This window comes from Mytilus californianus, unplaced genomic scaffold (assembly GCF_021869535.1).
Source record: "Mytilus californianus isolate M0D057914Y unplaced genomic scaffold, xbMytCali1.0.p SCAF_12, whole genome shotgun sequence".
NCBI lineage: Eukaryota > Metazoa > Mollusca > Bivalvia > Mytilida > Mytilidae > Mytilus > Mytilus californianus.
The window spans coordinates 60,192,610-60,208,431 of record NW_026262604.1 but is presented as its reverse complement, the minus strand read 5'-3'; the positions used below and the strand labels follow the sequence as shown (position 1 = coordinate 60,208,431).

The window sequence follows — 15,822 nt, the reverse complement described above, 5'->3', positions numbered from 1 at the left end:
TTTTAAAGAATTTGAAAACAAGACTTTAACCATTGCCAGCTTACCCTATGTGCATGTTTTCTGACATGAAATGTCTAAAACATGTTTGAAACTATTCTGATAACAAATTGAAAGCATTTTAGAATACTATAAATGTATTGTTTAGTAGTTAATCATTCCAACATTCATATTTTCAACATTTATATGCCCTGAACTTCTAAGAGTTTAAACTTATACTAAAATTCTATACTACCCTTACCTTCATATTTGGACCTCCTAAGAATTAAAATTTAGGCGCTACCATGTTTTTCTATACTGGTTACATTCCCAAGTGATGTCTCTATGAGATGAAACACAGAGATCATAAATGGGAACCAGTACATTAACAAATTAACATATCTATGAATATTATATATCTCCTCAAAAGAGGCGTGGTTTGAGAAACAGCTGTATTTACAAAGTGCAACCTATAGGTTTGACGATTGTTTACCGACAACATCATAGAACTTCCATATAATTTTGAAAAAATTGTTGAATATTGTTATGATGTAGCGAGAAGAGACGGTTTGTCAAAGGAACAAAACACTTCGTTTTCCTGGCATAATACATGATACATTACGTCTTTGTTAAGCGCAACTATGGATACATTGTATATAATATCAGTACAATGTTAACGTTATACAAAAAAATATATTATTCATAAGAAACATGTAAGAGCATCTATTTTTCTTGCTTATAGCTTACAAACAGAAGTAAACTCTCCGATAAGGAAAAGCTGTAGTATGACAAATGTCATGGCTGCTTTTTACACTTTGGACTTTTAATGTTGTATGCGTTATATGAAATAAATGATTCGCGGTATAAAACAAGCAAAGTGATATTTCAATATGAAGTAAATATATTTTATAAATGTTATAATTGTGGTCGATATTTTTTTCATTTTAAGTCGTATCCTGCTGATCAGATTTACTTTTTGAAAACAATCATTGCTATTAGTCCAGCACCAAAACATATTAGAATCGTTGTAGGTGTTATATTCAGTAGTCGAAGAATCGCATTCCCATTATTGTTTACATTACTCGGAGAATCGGTGGAGTTCCGTGTTGATAAAAGAACATAATCTGAAGAAAAGTCGAACGATCCCTCAAAATCTTTCTCTTGAATATCTTCCTCTGTCTTGATATTTTGATTTTTATTAATAACTGAACAGATGATATCAATATTTTCATTCTCCTCGGTGATTTGAATTTCGTCACTATCGGAGATTGTAGGCAGGTTTCCATTTTTGAAATTTGTTATCCTTTTTTGAGAATTGATCTTTTCATTATCTAAGGTAGATAAATGCAGAGTTCTGTCCAAAATATCACCAACACCGGGCTCAGTGGTACCATGCTTTCTGTCAGGGTGGAAGACGCTTCGATCAAGTTTTTCTCTTATTGTATTATCAACATGATCCGATTCCATTTGAATTCTTCAATTTTATCTTCGGCTGGAATAATCAAAAGATACATCAAAGCGAACATAATACATAATTAAAGATATTGCTGAATACGTTCTAGACTTGCAGACCGCCATAAAATAGCGCGAAAAGTGCCGTTAAACACCCACCAATCAATCAATTAGTCTGGACTGGCATGTTTTAATAAGAAAAAAATAAGAGAACATTAAAATATTTATAACACAAATATAAAAAATTGTTGAATTATTAAATGGACTATAAGGTTTTTTTACTTCGGCAAAGATCAGCCCGAGTTAAATTTGTGCAAGACTTTGTTTGAAGTTTTGGTTTTCAAAGCTCTCTATCAGACCTGTGTCAATAGCATGCCAAAGTTATTTATTACAATCAATTTCATTCCTTTTCTTTATGTAATCAATGACATTATATATCAATAACATGTCAATTACGTTTGTGCTGAGAATGTTGTCATGTAGGAAAAAAATCAATTAGCTACTCGAGGAAAGATATCAAAGGGGTAAATAGAGGAGAGTGTTTAAAATGTGACGAATTTATTGGAAAAGCAAGATGTGATTATTGTGACTGTGTTGTTACTAAACATGAATGTGATGAGGAGCCGGACCTGAAAAAAGGTGCTATACTAATGTACCAGAAGATGAAAAATATCAAGGTTGATTTGGTGACGTTAAAACCACAGAAATTTCATTACCAGTAGTTTCAATGACAGGTCTAACAGCAAGTGTGACACTGATAGCTTTATATGTCAATATGAGCACCTGGAAGAACTAAATACCAAACATGATGTTTCTGAGGCTGATATGCCGATTTCCAAGCTTGATCAAAAGTCCTTAACGCATTTATTGAATTATGAGGATGAACATGGTAATATTTGTATACATACAGAGTTTATTATCCTTTCTTCTCAATTACCTGATATTTACACATATATGTGTAAGCACAAGGGATTTTCCATATTTTCCTTTTAATTTCAAACACGAGATTGAAACATGTTGGGTTATTTTTTATGTCTAGCCTCCAATAGGGTACAGTAAGGGCAAATAGTGTATAATGTTTTGTTGTCTGGTCTGCCTGTACGTTAATCACGTATACTTTGTCTGAATCGAGCCTCAATTAGGTTAAAAGTTTTCCATGAAATTTTTGTAATATCGACTTGAAATTTCACAGGTTTGTGCATTCATTTTGATGTTAATACTATTAAGTTATGTGCAAAATCATAGTTACTATTCGCATTTAAGGTTCACACTGCGTGGAAATGCGACAGTGTGATCTGGAAATAAAATATTTATTTTAGAAAATCTCCTTTAAATTTTACAATACAAAAGTTATTAAATGAATGTCAATTTAATACTTTCAGACCATTATTTCATATTACCCAGTATTACCAGTATTTCACACTGGGCTGGGCAATACTCATACAACCCGGGTTTTTCCCAACCCTGGCATATGTAGAAATTTTGTACACAAGCACCAGCAATTAATCTTGACTACGAACTTGTTGTCGATAGATATTTATACGGATATTTTGATATCTGTGCATTTTGCTGTTATTTTGATATGCTTTAATCGAGATGTGAGTTAAGTATTGTTGGATCAGACTGCTGTGAAAATTAGATTTTAAAAACAGACAGTTTGTTGGAAATCATCATGTTTATCCATATGCGCAAATGTTTAGAAATGTAAGTCACATGATCAGACTTAATTAAATTGAAGTTGATAATAATGCACCAACATTTGCGAAAGCACATATAAAGCAAGATAAGATATGGCATAGACAAGCTCACTGTGGAATATTGTGTTCCTTTGTAGATTATCCTGCATTAGGAACTGAAATCGGGGACTGGAAAGAAGGCAGTTTTATATTCGTAGAAAAAATTGAGTAACGAGAAAAAATTAGTCAAACCAAATAGTAGTTTTTTTTTACTTTTTATATAAACATACTTAATATTACTATCAGCAGAGCTCCAGATAAGCTGCGTATTTGCGTGATCACGCAATACAAATAATTAAAAACCCAATGCAATTGCCCATTGCAGGGTTCAATAACCCAATTAATTCAAAGGAAAACCCAATTATATGCCAAAACCATGAGTTCTTAACGCTTTTATTCGCTATCGATTGCGTTATTTACCCTTATCTGATTACAGTCGTCGCGTAAATCTATTTTTATAATATTTATAATTGGAAATGTCTTTTCGTTCTTAAAATAGAGCCCTGCATCAAGTATCTGTAATGGGTCCCTGTTGGAATTTTCCGTTGCTCAAAAGGTACACGTGTTTATGAAAACATTTCGATCATCTCGGGTTTATCCAATAAGCGTGTGACATGCTGTCATATTTTTTTCGAATTGCTTGGGATTTATCATAACATACAATGAATTAAAACGAAAGTAAATGTCCGATACAAATATTGAATAGAAGCATGTTTTCGGCTTCTTTTTGATAGCTGAGGGAAAATTATGATGATAACAAGACTCAGCTAGTGATTTTAGGAAGCGTATATTGAACGCACGGGCGTGTTTGCGTACCTTAACAAGAACATTGCTATAGAACGATAAACACGGGGTTTCGTCAAAAACGAAATCAGTTGGGAAAAGTGAAAGGCCAAATCAATTATGACATGCTATGTAGTTGGAAAGCATCGGAAACCAAAAGTTCTGATAAGGGACAACTTAACCCAGATTTATGTAAATTGAATTAAACAAAAACAGTTTATATATTATTTTTTTTCATTTTAGTTGATGAATGAATACACATATCCGTTTTTTACGTCAAATTATGCAGCTTGACACTTTCTTTGTTTTGGTCTAATTGTTCTGGATGCTTAAGATAGTTGTCTTATTGGCAAGTGCAGTATAACATTGTCATTTATTTACTTGATGTTGCAGAATTATTTGTAAATTTAAGTTTAATGTGGTCTCCATCATTAAACCACCCTATAAATCTCAAGGTTTTGGGGTATATCTTAAATCTGGGAACTACTTTTTATTTTTATTAAAAAGTAGATCTGGCAAATAGGTGAAAGGACTGGCAAAACTTTCTTACAGCACCTAAATTTCACATATATTACATAAAAATCTAAACACTTAGCAACACCTACCACAACTATAAACTGTAGGGTGATCATATGGGATCTAGAAAGGCAATTAGTTACTGTCCAACTAGTGACACCAGCTGCAGTTTACATAAGTTTTGAGAAAATACAAAACTGACAGAACGTTTAAAACGGGACACAAATTAAACGTACAATTGCTCGTCAGTGAATAAACCAAATAAAACAGCTAAGCACATATACAAAGAAATAAAACACATTTAAGATGGAAACATCTGGGGGTGATATAATGTGATTATAACATGCCTAAATATTCAATATTGTGTTGATGAAAAAACCCAATACATTAAGGAGCTTGGTGGTGAAAACCCCAATTTGATATTTGCTTGAGGGGTGAATTGGAATTGATAATGCAATTAAAAAACTTTATCACCCAATTACATAAAAAAATGGTGGATAAAAACACCAATTTGTGAATTCTTATCTGGAGCTCTGCTATCAGTATTAATTTTAGATATGAAAAGCAATAATTCGTATCACTATCATTTTGAGAGAGTACACAAACTATTTGTTTTCGGTTACTTATAAATGTAATTACAAATAAAAGTTTTTAGAAATTTGTTTTGCAGACTCTCAGTCGGGCTCACAGTATTTGTTTGACATAACACCTGAAGAATCATCCACCTTGCAAGATGGTCTGGTTTCATTGGCCGACCTTTTTGAAAATGAGGATATACAGGAAACAAACAGGTTGGTTTTTGAAAATATAGTGGGGGAGAGAAGAAATAAAAATTGCTGAACACTCAATTAGCAAAATCAAAAGTAGCGTAAACAAAGAAATTTTTAAGACTGAATTGTTCCAGGTGTAAAGTGAAGTGCAAATATTTCCTTGTTACAATTTTTTGTTGTTGTTGAAACCTCAACTTTTCCTTACCTTTAAATGTCAATAACAGTTTATATGGTTTAACAAGTGATTGAAATAAAAATAAAATTGTATTTACAGATCAACAGTGTGTGCAGATCTAACAGTTATGGTTCCAGGTCATGGTCTGCAATATAGATATACGATTGTCAAACTGTTGAATGAACATCCGAATCTCTCTAAAGACAGGTATTGGTTCATTTTACAAGTTAATATCATAAAGAATGAATATTTTATCAAATAAAAATTCGTTTGAAATACTTGAATATGAATGTCATAAAACCGATCAGTGGTTTTATACCCCTGTTTTATACAATTCGTACTTTGACTGTTCTATCGAAGTTTTCATATACTAGAAAACATTATGATTATATAAAACATACATCCGGGCCACTGACACAACATTCATGTACTATGAATGATTTTTTTTCACATATAAGCAAGCATATTTAACAGTACTTTGATATTTTGCATAATAAGTTTTACTGAAACTATATGTCTAAACCTTTTATGTAAACTAAAGACTTTCCATTCTCTATTGTATTAAGCTATTAATAGTCTGAATCTTTTATTAGACATGTTGTATAACATAAAAACTCGAGGGTACAATAATTTCTCTACTAACAGCAGCTACCCTTGTGCGAATTTTCTTTCTTTCTTTCATTTATATGAATATTTTATTGTTTTTCATTTCTTATTCGACTGGTCAGAGTTCGACAGATTCACGATCCCTGTAACTCGAATAATATTTTGAATCGGACTAATAGAAATCTAGAAGATGGCATCTCTCTGTTTAATGATTATGATTATTTGGATAAGTTAGAGAAAACGTTTAAAATTGGTCGAATTCAAAGAATGAGGAGACCATTAATCGAAGGACAATTGAATACAAAGAAACAGTTTTGTTTACTGAGGATTACCTCAAACATATATCTATAGTTTTTGTAATACATACTACAAAAGGAACAAGTTTACTTTAGAGAATTTCAAAATAGTAACTGTCAAAGCAGTCGATGTTATCTGTGCATTGAACTTAAGTTACAATCCAGAGTAAAATTCATTTTGTATAACTGATGAGGAAAAGAAAATAATATCAGAATTTATTCACAAAACCTTTCAGACACCACATTGTGCCCCTCTTCTTGCCGACTTGTTTCTTTATTATTATGAGGCTGACTTCATAGGAAGATAAATAAGAAGTTATCAATATCCTTTAACTCTACGTTCCGCTATATAGATGATGTTCTCTCACTAAACAATACAAAATTTGGTGACTATGTTGAACGAATCTATCCCATCGAACTAGAGATAAAGGATACTACAGATACAGTTAAGTCTGCCTCATATCTTGACTTACATCTAGAAATTGACAATGATGGTCGGTTGAAAACAAAACTATACGACAAAAGAGACGATTTCAGCTTCCCAATTGTAAACTTTCCATTTCTATGTAGCAACATTCCAGCAGCGCCTGCATACGAAGTATATATCTCCCAATTGATACGATATTCCCGGGCTTGTGTTTCCTATCATGATTTCCTTGATAGAGGATTGCTGCTCACAAGGAAGCTATTAAGCCAAGAGTTCCAAATGGTGAAGTTGAAATCATCCCTTCGTAAATTTTACGGACGCCATCACGAGTTAGTTGACCGTTATGGAATAACCGTTTCACAGATGATATCGGATATGTTCCTTATGTCGTAACTACAATACCCTTCCCTGCTCACGAATGTGACTTACCGAATTAGACTATTTACCGGATTTTTAATAACATAAGCAACACGACGGGTGCCACATGTGGAGCAGGATCTGCTTACCCTTCCGGAGCACCTGAGATCACCCTCAGTTTTTGATGGGGTTCGTGTTGATTAGTCTTTAGTTTTCTATGTTGTGTCATCTGTACTATTATTTGTCTGTTTGTCTTTTTATTTTTGGCCATGGCGTTGTCAGTTTGTTTTCGATCTATGAGTTTGACTGTCCCTCTGGTATCTTTCGTCCCTCTTTTAGAGGACTCTTAATAGAAAAAAGTAAAATCACAAAAATTGTATCACCAGCAGCCTTGAATGATGATTTTGATTGCTGATTCTGTGAAACTGTTATTCCCACTGAGTCTCAGACGAGACGAAGGGCATCTTCATGAATAAAAAAAAACAAATATTTTTTTCTCGTTTTTCAGTATTTAAAATGTAAAATACAAATGTAAACAATATTTAAAAATGAAGATACTGTTCTAAACTTTTTTTTTTTTTTTATATTTTTTACTTTTTTCAATATATTAAAAAGGTATGTCCTTGTAAATACATTTGTTCGTAACAATGTTCATTGTTGAAGTATAATCCTTTATTAAAAACAAACAGAAGTCAGATTGGCAAATTTTGTCAATGTTTATTTGTATTGTGTGAAATATTTTCAAATCCCCGGTTCTCCTAAAATGCTGATATTTATAAGGTTGTTGACAGAAATGTCTTTTTGTGCATAACGAATGCTTATCAGGTTTTATAAGTATTCTAAAATAAGAAAATATATCTATAGGTCTGTTTTTTGTTAACTGATATATAGAGGATATACATTTTTGATTAACAAAAAATATGAAAAGGGTGGGGTACTTAATGTATCAGCTGCTCACCCCTACCAAAGAAAGATTGAAATGGCCCCCGAGATAAGCTACAATTTGTTTATGCAGAATGAGACCTATCTATTTTACCTTTGCTTTTTTCTTGAAATCATATGTCAAAATAATTTAAACATATAGGTTACCCAACAGTTTGCACTAATCGAACGTATATGAACCTTAATAATAAGTTTGCAAGAAAGGACTGTGTATTGTAATGATTGCCTTTGTCATAAAATCAAGGTACATTGTTGTATTTGATTGACTAGTTAAGTGAAAGACTATATCCAGAGGCTTATGTTATAGTTTAGGTAAAGAACCACTTATTCGAGCCTGGTCAGAAGGTAGTACATATTCTAAATAAAGTCGTTCCTAGTATGTACAGCTGTAACTGTGTCCATAAGTATATTATTTGGGAAATGAAGTATTTTAATAGAACACTCGTTGAAAGTTTCTTTTTGATAATAAAAAAAAACATTTATGCAATTTGAATATGACGTATTTGCCCTGTTGCTTAGATTAGAAGTTCGTGTTATTGTACTACAAAATTTTCGGGAACCAGAGCTCTCTAATATACAATTAAAGGATAAGGTATAGTTTTGACATGTCACTTTATTTGAACTTAAGACTAAGAAGCTGAATACTTGCAATACCAGAATTTAACATAGAAAGCAATGGGGCTATGAATTAGTGGTTTTATTCCTTAATAGTTAGAATGAAATGATTGAATGTTAAGAAATTGGTATTGCTTTACTCTTTTTGATTCTTTTAAAATGTGATGTGATCTACTCAAGTCTTGTTTACATATAACCTCCCCTGAATTGTAATTGCAGCCTCCAGTGAGCGCCGGTAAAAATCTTAATTGCTTCGGAATTTGAAGATTGTCACCAAAGTAATATAGTTATTTAAAGAAATGAAGTGGTAATAACACTAATTAACAATGGTTTTATGACCTATAATTGAATCTTGCAAGCATTATATATTAACTTACCTGAACGCGTAGAGAGGAAAAAAACATGGCGGACATGGATGTTGAACATCTGATCTCAAACAATGATATCACCTTAACTAGTGTTTACTGTGACTACCCTGTAACTTGTTTACCAACAAATTTCAATGTACCATCTGGATCCAAAAGCAAGCGTGCTCTTACTGAAGAAATTGATACACATTTGTACGCAGCAATCTGATTTATTCAATTCAAAATTTCAATTGATGGAGTATTATTACAATCAATCTATAGAAACAAACAACAACAATTTTAAAATGTTGCAAGATACAATTACTACCACACTTAAACCTACAAGTGATAATGACAAACTTGCTGCTCGTATAGTCTCTCTTGAAAAAGAAAATATCCTCCTAAAGTCATCTGTAATTGAATTTAAAAACAAATCTGCCATTAATATTGAATGTTGGAAATCTAAAATTGAAACTCAAAAATCCCAAATGGAGCTACACAAAAATTCTCAGGACAAGACAATTAAAGACTTATAAAGTGACATTTCTGATCTACAAACTAAGTTAAACGATAAGATCAGTAAAATTGAAGGAATGGCTTCAGCTTTTGATTCAGTATCCAAAAATTTGAAACACAAAGTAGATGAAGTACTTAGTCTAAAATTACATTTGAATCAAGACAATACAAACAATTTCAAGGAAGTAAAACTAAAACAGCCTAAAACAAGAAATACAAACCATGTTGTTTTAATTGGTACATCCAACATTAAAGGGATTGACCCAAATAAACTTTCTTCGATATACTCTGCAGAAAAACATGAGGCATTCACATTAGAGCAAACTGGTCATGTTATACAGGAGCTAGAGGTTACACCGGATATTATAGTTTTACATTCTTTATCAAATGCTGTTCGAACTGCTCCAAATGAAAACAGCATTGCATATCTAGGTTCTATTATTGATCGTGCTAGGGAGAAATTTGAAGATGCAAAAATAGTAATATCTCTCCCAATCCCAAGAGCCGACGAGGAGTCTTTGAACAACAAAGCTCAGATTTTGAGTTTGATGGCAAAAGAAGAATTCAGAAATAAATCAAATGTAGAGCTATGTGACAATAGCAATATGGCATTTAAAGGGAGAGCTTTCCAAAAATATTTGGACCCTAAGGATAATTATCATCTTTCATATAATGGCACTAAAATGTTGGCATCTAATATAAGAGACACCATTGACAGGATTCATGGCCTCCCCCCGAGAACTCCCATGAAACGAAACGTTAACCAATACAATTATACACCGCCTAGAGTCCAACGTGACAATACAAATGATTTTGTGCCTGATGATGATTTGCAACAGTATATGTACAACAGAGGCCGAGGCCAGCGGTATAGAGGCGGAAGAGGGAACAATCATCAGTTTCGAGACAATCGTGATTATAACCGCAGGGGATATTAACATTTAAAGGCAAAGCGTTAATTTCTGCCAAATATATACTTACATTTATAGCTATACATTGTATTGTACAACTTTATTTGAATTTAGTTTTCAACTTAGCATATTTGTTTGGGATTTTTTTTTTTTTTTGTGTGTGTGTATATTTGATATAACATCTTGTGAATTACACAAGTTTTTATTTTCTCTCCCAAATTACTTGAATATTTTAGTTCACATTTTAACAACACTATTTCTTAAATATTAAATTGAAGTAATGAATAAGCACAAAAATATTCTATTATCTAATTTATCTTCTTGTGTTTTAAATGTTGGGAGCTTAATTTCTAAATCCTACAATAAATTACACGACCCCTCATTTCTAAAACAGATCATTCAGCATGATATTATACTATTGACAGAAACACATTTGGGATATAACACCCCTATTAGTGTTGAGGGATACAATTTTTCCCCAGTTTGTAGATCACAGTCCTCAAATTCAAGATTTTATGGGGGCCTCGGTATACTAATAAAGAATATTATCTGCCCAGGCATAAAAATTTTGCAAAATACCAGTAAAGATTATCAGTGGATTAAACTGAATAAGAACATTTTTAATCTAACAAATGATATATTTCTGTGTCTAGCCTATATAATTCCAAGTATGTCAAGTTATTTACATCAGTCTGATGATGATGTATTAGACAATATTGAAAGGGATATAACATGCAAATATAAACAGTTAGGAGATATTATATTATGTGGTGATTTGAATGCTCGGTCAGGATCAGAGCCAGATTTTATACAAAATGATGTTTATGATACTCATTCACCTATATATGATGATTATGATTGTGATACTATTCAAGATGTAAGACATAGTTATGACAGTAAGGTTGATGTTAGAGGTAAACAGTTATTAGATTTATGTATGTTTACAAAAATGAGAATTTTAAATGGAAGAGTATTGGGTGATTTGTATGGTAAATTTACATGCCATAAACCCACAGGATCTAGTGTTGTAGATTATTCTATTGTTTCAGAAGGACTTTTACCTAAAATTTTATCTTTCAAAATATCAGATTACATCCCAAATTTTTCAGATTGTCATTGTAAGTTGTCTTTTGGAATTTTAGCAACTTATTCTTCACATTTATCTGTTAATAAATTTTAAATGCATGCATTTCTAGGTGGTTATAAGTGGACAAAATCATCAACCAGTAAATTTCAAGATGCACTTTGCCACCCTGTTTGCAAAACTCTTTTAAATAATTTTATGAATCATGATTATGACAATGAAGATTCAGAGAGAGCAGTTTCTGATTTTTAAATATTATAAATGTTGCTGCTTCAAAGGCAAATATTTTTCGCAATAAATCATCTAAAAAACGAAGACCTAATTGTAAATAGTTTGATTCTGATTTAGGTGTGAAGAAGAAAACTCTAGTATCAAAAGGTGAATTATTGTCAAAATTTCCGTATGATCCTATCATCAGAGGTTCATATTATAAATGCTACAGAGAATATAATAAATTGCGTAAATATAAAATGCGCACATTTAAACAGTCCATCCTGGATAGTCTTGATAATTTAAGAGATTCTGATCCAAAACAATACTGGAAACTTATTAATTCTTTAAAGGAGTCTACAGATGATAGTAAAGAAAAGTTAGTTAGTTAAACCAGAAACCTCGTTTAATCATTTTTCAGGTTTGAATAAATCTCTATCAATCAGTGAGACAAGAATTAAAGAAATTAATTCTAAAATAGAAAATATGGAAAAACACTTCCTGTGAATTAGATTATAGATTCTCTACTAAAGAAATATTTGAATAAATATGTAAACTCAAAAGTGGTAAGGCATCAGGTCTGGGTGGTATACCTGATGAGATGCTAAAGGCAGGAAGTTTAGTTCTAAATCCTTTAATTCAGAAACTTTTTCACCATGTATTTTCATCTGGTAAATATCCAATGCAGTGGTCATCAGTTTATTTATCTGCTGTTTTTAAGTCTGGTGATCCAAGTAAAACAGATAATTATCGTGGCATTGCCATTAATTCTTGTGTGGGTAAATTATTTAACTCTGTTTTAAATATCAGACTAGATCATTTTTTGGTAAAAGAATCATTGATTAATCCATGTCAAATTGGATTTTCAAAAAAATGTAGACCATCTGATCATGTTTTTTAAAAACCATTATTGATAAATATATTAGTAAAAAGGGGGGTAAACTGTTTGCCTGTTTTGTAGATTTTAAACAGGCTTTTGATAAAGTGATTCATGAGGGTATCAGATATAAGATATTAACAAACAATATTACTGGAAAGTTTTATTCTATCATTAAAGATATGTATAATAAAAGTGACCTCTGTGTTAAAATTGATAATGAAATGACCCCATGTTTTAAATCATTTATAGGGGTTAGACAAGGTGATGTTTTAAGCCCAAATATTTTCAAAATATTTATTAATGATCTACCTGACAAGTTTTTATTATGTCCTGATTCAGTAAATATTAATAACCGTAGAGTAGATTGTCTTATGTATGCTGATGATGTAGTATTTTTTTTAGAAACACAGGAAGGTTTGCAAAAGAGAATTAATATGTTACATGAATATTGTTTAGAATGGTGTTTTGATGTTAATCTAAAATAGACAAAAAGTATAGTTTTTAACAAGCCAGGAACATTTTTAAAATGCTGTTTACATTTTGGATGTAAAGAGATTGAATGTGCAAAATTATATAGATATCTTGGAATTACATTTACAGTGTAAAGATGAATTATACAACAAATCTTTAAAAGCATGTTTTAAGCTACAGAGATGCTTGTCATCATCTAACCCTAGTATTGCCACTTTTTTATATCTTTATGATCATACAATTAAACCCATACTATTATATGGCAGTTAAATATGGGGAATGGTTCGTACTGGTTCAGCTGCTTGTAAAAAAGATAATGATTATATATTAGAAAAAGTTTTTGGTCAGGATTCTTCTGAAAAAGCTCATAACAAATTTATGAAATATATTCATGGTGTAAACAGAAAGTCCAGTAACATAGCTGTGATGTCAGAGCTTGGTAGATTTCCTATTTATTGTACTATAATTTTATCAATGTAAAAATATTGTCATAGACTGGTAGGTTTGAAAGAAGGAGTATTATTTGATGCATTCATATGTTGTAAACAATTACATATTTCTAATGTAAATACATGGTACTCTAGTATAGATTATATTCAGAGAGAGATTGAATTACTAAATTTTGACCAATCAATTGGTTCTTTATGTCAGTATGTTAAAAATAAACAATATGAAAGTTATTTAACATTTTGGAATAGACTGAAGTATCAAACAATTAACTCTGAAAAAGGGAAGCTTGGTACTTATTTTTATATAAAACATTGTTTTAAAAAAGAAAAATATTTAGAACTACAGGATTTTAAAAAACGACAGTCAATTTGTAAATTAAGAATAAGCGCTCACTCTTTAAAAATTGAGACAGACAGATATTCAAAAAAAATATATAGAAAGATCTGAGCGTCTTTGTTCAAATTGCTCACTTGGTGAAGTTGAATATGAGCTTCATTTTTTGTTAGAATGCCCTCTTTATGATATTTAAAGGGAAGAATTTTTTTCAATACATTTCTAACAATTGTTATAATTTTAAAAATTTTAATAAATCTTCTAAATTGTTATGGCTCTTGACCCAAGAAAATGTAACTCTTATGGAAAAACTGGGCTGTTATATTTGTGACTATTTTGAATTAAGGAGATCAGGTATGAATATTGACACTAAGTCAAGTAAATGATTTGAGAATGAATGCATATAATGTAATTTTATTCTTTTATTCACAATATATATGTGGTTTTTGGCTCTGATTCTGACCAATGCTAATATACTTAATATATATTTACAAGTGACTATCATTGTTGTTGTTACCAATTATGTAAATCAATTGTATCTGATTTTATGCCCTTTATTGGCCCTGTAATTTCGGAAATAAAAATATTCTATTCTATTCTATTAGATATATATAACCTGTGTCTGTAGTATCAAATTATAAGCTGTGTATCATTGTTAAGTTTGCACACTAAGTGACCTAGCTGCCTCGATTAAATAAGTTTGACCTGAATATTCATGAAATATTTACCGTTAAATGTTATGAATACAACGATCGATCGATTAACTAGTGTGGTGGTGGGATCAGGTATTTGGTTGTTTAATTTATTCAGAACTTGAATAAGGCATTTTTATTTTTTTGGGGGACAGGTCTTTTTTTAATTATAATAATTATGATTCCATATTAGATGAACAAAACCGTTTATTACAAAAGAAAAATGATATAATAGTTCGTTTCTATTTCAAATTTGTAAAAACATTCAAATAGCAGCATATATTGTAATTAACGGTTCTGGTTCCTGTATGTTATCAAACGGTTTTGCAAGATTCAAAAAAACCCATGACCAGATAGATGAAACAATATCCAAAAAAAACAAAATCGCTTACCTATTTCTTGTTTATAAATATCTTGGTTAACTTTTGCTTTCGTTTCTGCAAATATATATACAAGTGAAATGTTGTCAACTCTTTCCGGAAACCTTTATGTTATTGCGTACAATAAAAATAGGCCAAGTTGAAGTGTTTTGTTTTTGCCATATCAAAACGTAGTGGTACTATGGAACGCCACAGCTGCCTTATGAAAACGATAATCATATCATTAAGGGTTGATATATAACATGAAGCAAATTTTCTATGCTACTACGACATTTGACTATACTACTCTTTCAATTTGCTATATCACTAAGATAAATTCATGTACTATAAATACGTTTTGATATAACATGGAGTTACCTTTTCATACTATTTTGTCATGAAGAAATTCTTTAATACCATGAAGACATCTGGATATAACATGAAGCTACCTTTTCATACTGATTTGTCATTTTACAATACTATTCTGTCATATTACTATGTTATGAAGACATATTTTAATATCAAGCTACCATTTTCTTATACCACGAGGTGTCATTTAATTATATACTAATAGACTATTTGATTACGCTATAAGACCATTTCGTCGTACTATTAGAAGACAACTCTATAAATAGCGGCGATGATGTACAAAGACTTCTCTGTTGGTTCCAATCTGCCAAAAATGTCAGTTGGTTCTCTTTCAGAACTGTATCTAATGACCCCATCCGTTATCCAAGATGGTCGCCATAGAAGAACATATTTAATCATAGGCCCCTATGGGAAAATCACTTCTTGTTTGAAACCGATTGACCAATTGGAACAAAACTTTGGCGGAATGATCATAATGAGATCCTCTTATAGAATTTTATCTGATGACCCCATCCGCTAACCAATATGGCTGCCACAGCCAAACATTGT

At 31.3% G+C, this 15,822-nt stretch overlaps 1 long non-coding RNA gene across 1 annotated transcript; it reads right to left on the bottom strand.

The window, feature by feature from the left end:
- Positions 1 to 649: 649 nt before the first annotated feature.
- On the bottom strand, positions 650 to 15,047 carry LOC127722143 (uncharacterized). The gene is made up of 2 exons (XR_007991681.1): positions 14,938 to 15,047; positions 650 to 1,468 (listed from the first exon to the last, which is right to left on the bottom strand). It is a non-coding gene; the product is annotated as an uncharacterized LOC127722143 (long non-coding RNA).
- Positions 15,048 to 15,822: the final 775 nt, after the last annotated feature.